The following is a 10,228-nucleotide window of genomic DNA, read 5'->3' on the forward strand; positions in this document are numbered from 1 at the left end:
GTTGCTTGTTTATTATATTACGCTGTTGTGATACTGTACATGACGTCTTCCACCCCTGAACGTTTCCGCCGTTCGTGGTTTTGGGGTGTGACAAATTGGTATCAGAGCATTGTTTATAGTGAATATAGTATATCAACCCATAAACGATATACTAACTATAAATACATCGGGATTAAAACACTCTGTCTCAGAGTTATACTTTTAAATAATAAAATATTTAAGTAAGTATACGTTCCTACATTCATACTAAAATCAGTGTCACAATGACAAGAACAAAAGTATTATGATTGTTGAATATCACAAGTAAGCCTGGGGATATATTGTTAGTCTTGGGAATGCATAGCCTGATCAACTATGCTGGTCCGAGGAGTGATTAGCATATGGCCAAGAATGGTTGTGATATGGCAACAAGTCTAAAAAACTTACCAACACAACCATAAAGAAATACCATATGGGTATTTGATCTTATTGTAATAATCTTAGTTAGTTCGTCTATTTTAGCAATTTCTTATATCTCTTTTCTCACGTAGATTAAAATGGCTGGATTTCACCATGGCGGTCCGTAGTTCCCAAACCAAGGCAATGCTAGTTGGCTAGAGGCAGAACCAGAAGATGATCACCCAATCCCTTTGGATGATCACCATGCTGAGGGTTTTTCTGATAGTTCTGACTCGGAGCCAGAAGTCAACAACCTACCCCCAGGTGCTCAAAACCCAAACCTGAACCCCCGCCCTGTGTTTCAAGGACCCACACCTTTGTGGGCCACGAACTTGGATACATGGAGTCATGAACAGGGTCAGCCCATTCCCTACAATGGAGACCGAAGTTTCTACAACCTCACTGAAGGAGGTTCTGCTGATAGAGTCCTACCAATCATGGTGCGTAGGATTTCTCGGAACACAATAATGGCTCAGGCGACTATCAATCAAGTCTAGGAAGTTGACGCCAACTCTGGTGTTAACACTTTCCACATTTGCCAACTAGAGTCTGCTCATGAAAGGACTCTGGTCCGCAATGCAAATCTGCAGAGGGAACTTGCTGAAACCCAAGCTGAAGTTAGAGAACTTCGAGCTCAGCAAGCAAGGTCCGACAAGCGTATAAGGGACATTGAACATCTACTGTCGGGATCGAGGACTCATGCTAGCAGTTCTCGTCGCCGATAGAATCTCGTCAACTCATCTTTTGGATATAACCTAGTTTATGTCAAACTTTTGTCTAATTTCCTGTCTTTATAAATCTTAGACCTGTTAGGTCTTGATCTAATCTTAGTTCTGTCAAAATTTTCCATCTTGGTTGACGTAAGGCCTACTTCTAGGCCATTTTTCCCGAACTTGCTACATCTGTAATTCCAGTATTATTGACAGATATCTAATCTTATGAAAATCATTATCTAAATGTTGTCATCTTCATTTAATCATTCTATTCATTCTGATTCTGTTTTTGGACTATGGGGAGTTAGTCCATGAGACACATTCATTAATCATTTATTCTTATCCATGTCGTCATCTTTTAAACGTAGAGTTAAAGATGCCGCCACGCAGAAGTACAAGACGTAACCCAAACAACGAAGCACCAATACCACCACCTCCACCACCACATGAACCTCTTCAACCACCAATTCATTTCGATGCTAACATGTTCCATGCAGCTTTCACAGTAGCAATTGCAGCTGCTGCGTCAGCAATCAACGCTCTTGCCCCTAGTGGATCAGGAACAGGTGCACCTCCCTCGAACCATGGCGAAAGCCATGGACACCCTCGGGAATGCACCTACAAGGACTTCACAAGCGCCAAACCCCGCAGCTTCAATGGTACTGGTGGGGTTATGGTGTTAAGACAGTGGATTGAGAAGATGGAATCTGTCTTCGAGATCTGCGGATGCCAAGAAGGCAACAAGGTCAAGTTCGCAGCTTCTACCTTCTCTGACCGGGCACTAACATGGTGGAACAGCCATGTTAACTATCTAACTTTGGTGGTGGCGTATTCCATCGGCTGGGAAAAGTTGAAAGACATGCTGATGAAAGAATATTGTCCTCGAGGTGAAATAACAAAACTTGAGCGACAATTATGGGGTCTTCAAATGGTTGGATCCGACATCACGACCTACACAAATAGGTTCTTTGATCTGGCAAACTTATGCCCTGATATGGTTGCTCTCCAGAGCAAAAAGATAGAGAGATATATATGGGGACTGTCGCCCCAGATCCAGTCAAGTGTGATCACTTCCAGGCCTATTACCTTTGATAGCGCCAAGGAACTGGCACAATCCCTCATCGATCACCGGAAACCTCAGAACCCAACAATCCCTACACCCGTACCACAGAAGTCCAACCCCGACTACAACAAGAAGGGGTGGAATAAGAGGAAACGAGGGGCTTCACAAGGATCCTCCAATAAACAACAACTTTTGGCGATCAATGCTGCCACAGTGACTCCTGTTGTCCCTGCGAACCCCTTACCAGCAAAAACTTATGCTGGAACTCTTCCGAAGTGCACCAAGTGCAACTACCACCACCACGGACCTTGCAAGGAGATGCAGTGCTCTAACTGCAACAGGAAGGGGCACACCGCCCATTTCTACAAGGCTCCAACAGCTCAAGCCGCCCAGGTCCTAACGCTGGTATGGGCGAAGCTTGCTACGGTTGTGGCGAATTGGGCCACTACAAGAGGAACTGCCCTAAAGCAGGAATGGCTGCCGGAGTAGGAAGAGTTATGGCCCTAGGCCACGAGGAAGCAGTAGCTGATCCTATGATAGTTACTGGTACGTTCCTCCTCGATAACTCATATGCTTGCATACTTTTCGATAGTGGAGCCGAGAAAAGCTTTGTAAGTCAAAAATTTGCACACCTGCTTAAACAAAAACCATGTGTATTAGATAGTTCATTCACGGTAGAAATGGATAACGGGAAAATAGAGAGTACAAACTGCATATACGTAGGTTGTACATTAACTTTAGATGGCCATACTTTCAAGATAGATCTCATGCCAGTCCCAATTAAATGTTTCGACGTTATCATCGGTATGGATTGGTTGAGTCTTCTTCGCGCCGACATTATGTGCTTCGAAAAAGCAGTTCATCTTAACCTTCCTAACAACAAAACCTTAATTATCTACGGCGACAAACCTAGTACGATCCTTCGCATCATTTCGTGCATTTAAGCTCAGAAGTGCTTGCGAAAGGAGTACCATGCATTCCTCGCAGACGTCGTTGATACAAGTCAAGAAACGAAAAACATTCAGAACATCCCTGAAGTACGCGACTTCCCCGACATATTCCTAGAAGAACTTCCCGGTTTACCACCGCAACGCCAAGTCGAGTTCAGGATCGACTTAGTGCCAGGGGCTACCCCAGTAGCCAAATCTCCTTATCATCTGGCACCGGCTGAAATGCAGGAAATTTCCAGTCAACTTAACGAACTTCTCAAGAATGGATTCATTCGACCAAGCTTCTCACCCTGGGGAGCACCGGTCTTGTTTGTCAAGAAGAAAGATGGATCGTTTCGCATGTGCATCGACTATAGAGAACTCAACAAACTTACCATTAAAAATCGTTATCCCTTTCCCCGCATTGACGATTTATTTGATCAACTTCAAGGAGCCAACTACTTCTCGAAGATAGATCTGAGATCTGGATATCACCAACTACGAGTGTTAGAGGAGGATGTTCCCAAGACAGCCTTCCGAACTCGTTATGGGCACTACGAGTTTGTAGTGATGCCGTTCGGATTAACTAACGCGCCCGCAGTATTCATGGATCTAATGAATAGGGTGTTTCGTTATTACTTGGATCAGTTCGTCATCGTCTTCATAGATGACATACTCATCTACTCTCGAAGTAAGGAGGAACATAGCCAACATCTTCGTAAAATCTTAGAAACATTACGATCGGAGAAGCTGTACACGAAATTCTCCAAGTGCGAATTTTCGATTCGGCAAGTCGAATTTTTGGGCCATGTGATTAGCGAAGAAGGTATACACGTGGACCCTTCCAAAATTAGGGCCATCGAGAACTGGTCAGCACCAAAGACACCTAATGAAATTCGTTAATTTCTAGGTCTACCTGGCTACTATCGCAGGTTCATTCAGAACTTCTCCAGCATGGCGAAACCTCTTACAACCCTGACCCAGAAAGGCATGGCCTTTGACTAGGAAGAGAAACAAGAAAGAGCGTTCCAAACGCTCAAACGAGCCTGGTGCACCGCACCAATACTATCCCTCCCCGAAGGGATAGAAGACTTCATGTTCTATTGCGACGCATCAAACCAAGGGCTCGGATGTTTTCTGATGCAGCGAGGTAAAGTCATAGCCTATGCCTCGAGACAGCTGAAGACACATGAGGTTAACTACACAACCCACGATCTTGAACTAGGAGCAGTTGTGTTTGCTCTGAAGATCTGGCGACATTACCTGTACGGTACAAAAAGCACAATCTTTACAGACCATAAGAGTCTGCAACACATTTTCGACCAGAAGGAGCTCAACATGAGACAACGACGGTGGGTCGAGCTACTCAGTGATTACAAGTGTGAAATTCGTTATCATCCGGGTAAAGCCAATGTAGTAGCTGACGCCCTAAGTCGGAAAGAATATACGCGTCGTAGAGTCAAATCTTTGACTCTAACTATCCATTCACACTTGTCCACGCAAATAAAGGAGGCTCAGCTCGATGCTTTGAAACCCAAAAACATGGCTGATGAGTCCCTTAGAGGGATGGATAAGAACATAGAAGTCAAGGGAGGCGAACCCTTATACCTCATGGATCAGATCTGGACACCGAAACACGGTGGATTCAGAGACTTGGTCATGACGGAAGCTCACAACACTCGTTATTCCGTCCAACCGGGTTCAGATAAGATGTATCTGGATCTTAAAAAGTTATACTGGTGGCCTAACATGAAAGCAGACATTGCTACCTTCGTGAGTAAATGCCTTACTTGCATAAAGGTCAAGGTCGAATACCAGAAACCATCCGGTCTTCTACAACAACCGGAGATACCAGAATGGAAGTGGGAGCGGATCACTATGGACTTCATAACCAAGTTGCCCAAGACGACGGGTGGACTTGATTCCATATGGTTCATCGTCGATAGACTGAGCAAGTCTGCACACTTCCTACCGATCAAAGAAACAGACAAGATGGAGAAACTTACCAGAACTTACATTAGGGAGATTGTAAGGCTGCACGGTGTTCCTTTATCTATCATCTCGGACCGAGATAGTAGATTCACTTCGAGGTTCTGGCAGTCATTACAAAGTTCCCTAGGAACTAGACTGGACATGAGTACAGCCTACCATCCACAGACCGACGGGCAAAGTGAGAGAACTATCCAAACCTTAGAAGATATGTTGCGTGCCTATGTGATTGACTTTGGAAAAGCTTGGGATACTCATTTACCCCTTGTTGAATCTTCCTACAACAACAGTTATCATACGAGCATAAAGGCAGCTCCATTCGAGGCCCTCTATGGCCGAAAGTGCAGATCCCCTCTGTGCTGGGCTGAAGTGGGTGATACCCAGTTAGCTACGGGACGAGTTCCAGAAAACACTCTCACGGGTCCGAAGATCATTCGGGAAATGACAGAGAAGATCGTTCAAATTTGTGAACGACTGAAAGCCTCTAGAGACCGACAGAAAAGCTACACTGACAAGCGTAGGAAACCATTGGAGTTCCAGGTGGGCGACCGAGTCCTACTGAAGGTCTCACCCTGGAAGGGCTTGATACGCTTTGTAAATCATGGGAAGCTCAATCCGAGATACATAGGGCCTTTTGAGATTCTTGCGAGAATCGGCCCTGTGGCTTACAAGCTCAATCTACCGCAAGAACTTAGTAACGTACATCCTACCTTGCACGTGTCAAACTTCAAAAAGTGTCTATCCGATGAGACTCTTGTTATTCCACTCGACGAGATCGAGATCAACGAGAGCCTCAACTTCGTGGAGGAACCAATAGAGATCATGGACCGAGAGGTCAAGCAAACAAAACAGAGCCGTATCCCGATAGTGAAGGTGCGCTGGAACGCAAAGCGTGGACCGAAATTCACTTGGGAACGTGAGGATCAGATGAAACTGAAATAGCCTCACCTTTTCGCTTAGTTATTTGTAATCTCTTATTTGATTAAATTCTAATTTCGGGACGAAATTCCTTCTAACGGGGGGATGATGTGACAACCCGAAATTTCCATTCTGTACAAACTATATCACTTCAATAGAAGTTAAAGCAGTCACAGTTAACTTTCAGACTTTTCGCGTAAGTTTGAGTAATTCAGGGTTTACACTTCAGGAAATATCAGAAGAGTGGGTGCACTAGGGTTTTGTGCAACACTGTTATTCCAACACTCTATTATATTAGAGATCATTACAGGAATAAAAATAATTTCTGCCAAAATATCTCAGGACTATAAATAGAATTCTGAACCAAATTCATTCATTATTCACATTTCCATCTAGAGAAAAGCCATTTTCTCTCTCACGGATCTTCGGGTTTTTATCCCAAATTGTGAGTACCTCTTTCTAGTAATGTTAGAAAGCTTTATATGTGTTTATAACATGATTTAAAAGGCTAAATCACTAGATCTAGGAGTTTACTCCCCAAGGTGTTCTTGGGCGGTAAACTCCCGAAACAAAGCCGAGACCGACCCCTGTGTTATGCAATTGCCTTAGACTCATATGTATGTGTGTTAGGGACAAGAAAACAACCAAAAATCACCCAAGTTTGGGAGTTCACGGCCCAAGATTTTCTTAGGCCGTAAACTCCCTTTTCAAACACAAAATGGTGCTTTTAAGGCACTTAAAGCTTAGGACTTTTATCTAGACTTGTTCCCATTTAATCTAAGGCCTTAAGCACATTAAAATCACTTATCAAAGTGATTTTATGGCCAAGACTTAGTTCTTGGGCCGTAAACATGAAAGGAGGGCACCAAAGTGTGCCAAATGTCTTCATATGCTTGAAATAAAAGCCTAGAACTTATACCACCTATGCTTGATGCTTGAAATCAACAAGAACAACATTCCAAGGGAGTTTACGGCCGTAAACTCCAAAGGAAATGGCCTTAGGGCCGTAAACTCCTTAATGGAGTGTTTCTAGACCTTAACCCTTCCAAGAATTTAACCACCAAGTTGGAAAAATTCTAGGAATCATTTGGAACTTCAAAACACACAAAACACCCATGGTTGGGAGTTTACGGCCGTAAACTCAAGAGATTACAACCGTAAACTCCATGTGTGTTAGTATATGAGGAGTAAACTCATATATGGGGTCCTTTGGAACCCTAAACACAAGTCCCTTGTCCCACAATAGCTTAGATGCAATCCTTAGGGCTTAGAACACTTATATAAAGTGTTTATTATGTCTAGGATGTCTAAACATTATCAATTAGTGATTTGAGACTAATTGAGTGCATATATGTGTGATTATATGTTCATTGGAATCGTAGTGTGTGTACAAGTCCTCGCTTGACACCTAGCAATCCTATACCGTTCAGTTCATCCTAATCACCAACTATAGGTGAGTTCATACCCCTAATCAATGTTTTAAATGATTTAAATGCTTTAAAAGGGGGGAATACAAGTAGAAACAAACATGTTATTAAATCACTAATATGTATTTTATAACTGTGTTTGTCAGTTAACAGATTTCAAATACTACAAAATGTGATACATGAAATGGTTTTTAAATCTTAAAAATACGTTGTTATCAAATGTTTTACCTTTGAAATGTTTATTAAAATGACATCAAGTCGTTGTTAATTATTGTTTCAAAACCCATAAGATGTCTTACAAAACCATTTTACATTCTTGAACTAAACTATGCATGTACACTTATATTCTTATATATGTATTGAGGTTATAATTGAAAACTTTCATTTAGTTTCTCACACCCTTGAGTAGTAAGAGTGTATAAACCTACTTGAACAACAAATTACCTTCCAGTAATCTATCATAGGGATAATTTGGAGATATCAAACATAATTCCTATTACAAGGAATCATATAAGAGTCAGTTCATTCATGAGTCTATACCAGTACATTACCTGATACATGAGTACATTTACATTTGATTACATGATACGTGAGTACGTTTACATATTCCTACATGATACATGAACACGCTTACATGAATGTGTTACATGAGTACCTTTACGTAGATACACTTACCAGTGTATATTAACATGAATACTTGCATCTCGAAATGCGAGGATGATTTATTAGTACCTTCTGTGTAAATCTTCCTGCATATCCCTAGTACCTCGGGATATCTAGACAGGACCCTATCCCTAGTACCTCGGGATACCTAGATGGGCCTCTATCCCTAGTACCTCGGGATATATGTACGGGACTAACCATTCCGGAACTCATCTGTTAGCAACAGTGGGTGATGAACATCTACGGATGCCTACGGTTATTACTTATACTAGGAGTACCTTTACAGGGACTAACCATTCCTCCGCCCTGCTGCTGCTATAGAGGACAATTGGACAATCTTCGGATGTTCATTAGGTTATATACGTCGTGTTAACCCTAGTACCTCGGGATAACAGTTACATATGTTGTGTTAGTCCTAGTACCTAGTGACAACACTTACAATAGTACATTTTCCTGTTTACTTTATTTTGTGATACTTTCACATAAACGATGAGTTAGACTAAGTACTTTAGTACTAAACAATTAAAGGAAAACTATCATTTTTCTTACAAAACATTCGGGTCTTGTTAGAAGACTACAACACATACTTATAGAAAATAAGGGATTTTCTAGGGTTTTCATACTTACATCAACACTTTCATTTACAGGTTTACATGGCCTTCATAACAGATTTTAATAAGCAAGACAATGACACTTAAATACTTATGAATACACTAGCTTTAAAGCTGATACTCTCTTTCAAAATAACTTGTATTCTCTGGTCAACAGTAGACAGGTACGATGGCCAGGTTTTGAGAAGACGGAGCAGACAAGTCTCGTCTTTTATTTTGATTGTATATTTTTGGTGTCTTATTACAATGAAAGAACACACATGTATTAAACTTTAATTATCATGCAATGGATGATGTTGTTGCTTGTTTATTATATTACGCTGTTGTGATACTGTACATGATGTCCTCCACCCCTGAACGTTTCCGCCGTTCGTGGTTTTGGGGTGTGAGAAATTGGTATCAGAGCATTGTTTATAGTGAATATAGTATATCAAACCATAAACGATATACTAACTATAAATACATCGGGATTAAAACACTCTGTCTCAGAGTTATACTTTTAAATAATAAAATATTTAAGTAAGTATACGTTCCTGCATTCATACTAAAATCAGTGTCACAATGACAAGAACAAAAGTATTACGATTGTTGAATATCACAAGTAAGCCTGGGGATATATTGTTAGTCTTGGGAATGGCATAGCCTGATCAACTATGCTGGTCCGAGGAGTGATTAGCATATGGCCAAGAATGGTTGTGATATGGCAACATGTCTAAAAAATTTACCAACACAACCATAAAGAAATACCATATGGGTATTTGATCTTATTGTAATTATCTTAGTTAGTTCGTCTATTTTAGCAATTTCTTATATCCCTTTTCTCACGTAGATTAAAATGGCTGGATTTCACCATGGCGGTCCGTACTTCCCAAACCAAGGCAATGCTAGTTGGCTAGAGGCAGAACCAGAAGATGATCACCCAATCCCTTTGGATGATCACCATGCTGAGGGTTTTTCTGATAGTTCTGACTCGGAGCCAGAAGTCAACAACCTACCCCCAGGTGCTCAAAACCCAAACCTGAACCCCCGCCCTGTGTTTCAAGGACCCATACCTTTGTGGGCCACGAACTTGGATACATGGAGTCATGAACAGGGTCAGCCCATTCCCTACAATGGAGACCGAAGTTTCTACAACCTCACTGAAGGAGGTTCTGCTGATAGAGTCCTACCAATCATGGTGCGTAGGATTTCTCGGAACACAATAATGGCTCAGGCGACTATCAATCAAGTCTTGGAAGTTGACGCCAACTCTGGTGTTAACACTTTCCACATTCGCCAACTAGAGTCTGCTCATGAAAGGACTCTGGTCCGCAATGCAAATCTGCAGAGGCAACTTGCTGAAACCCAAGCTGAAGTTAGAGAACTTCGAGCTCAGCAAGCAAGGTCCGACAAGCGTATAAGGGACATTGAACGTCTACTGTCGGGATCGAGGACTCATGCTAGCAGTTCTCGTCGCCGATAGAATCTCGTCAACTCA

The sequence above is a fragment of the Lactuca serriola genome, chromosome 5 (assembly GCF_051521515.1).
Source record: "Lactuca serriola cultivar US96UC23 chromosome 5, Lser_US96UC23_V15, whole genome shotgun sequence".
Lineage (NCBI taxonomy): Eukaryota > Viridiplantae > Streptophyta > Magnoliopsida > Asterales > Asteraceae > Lactuca > Lactuca serriola.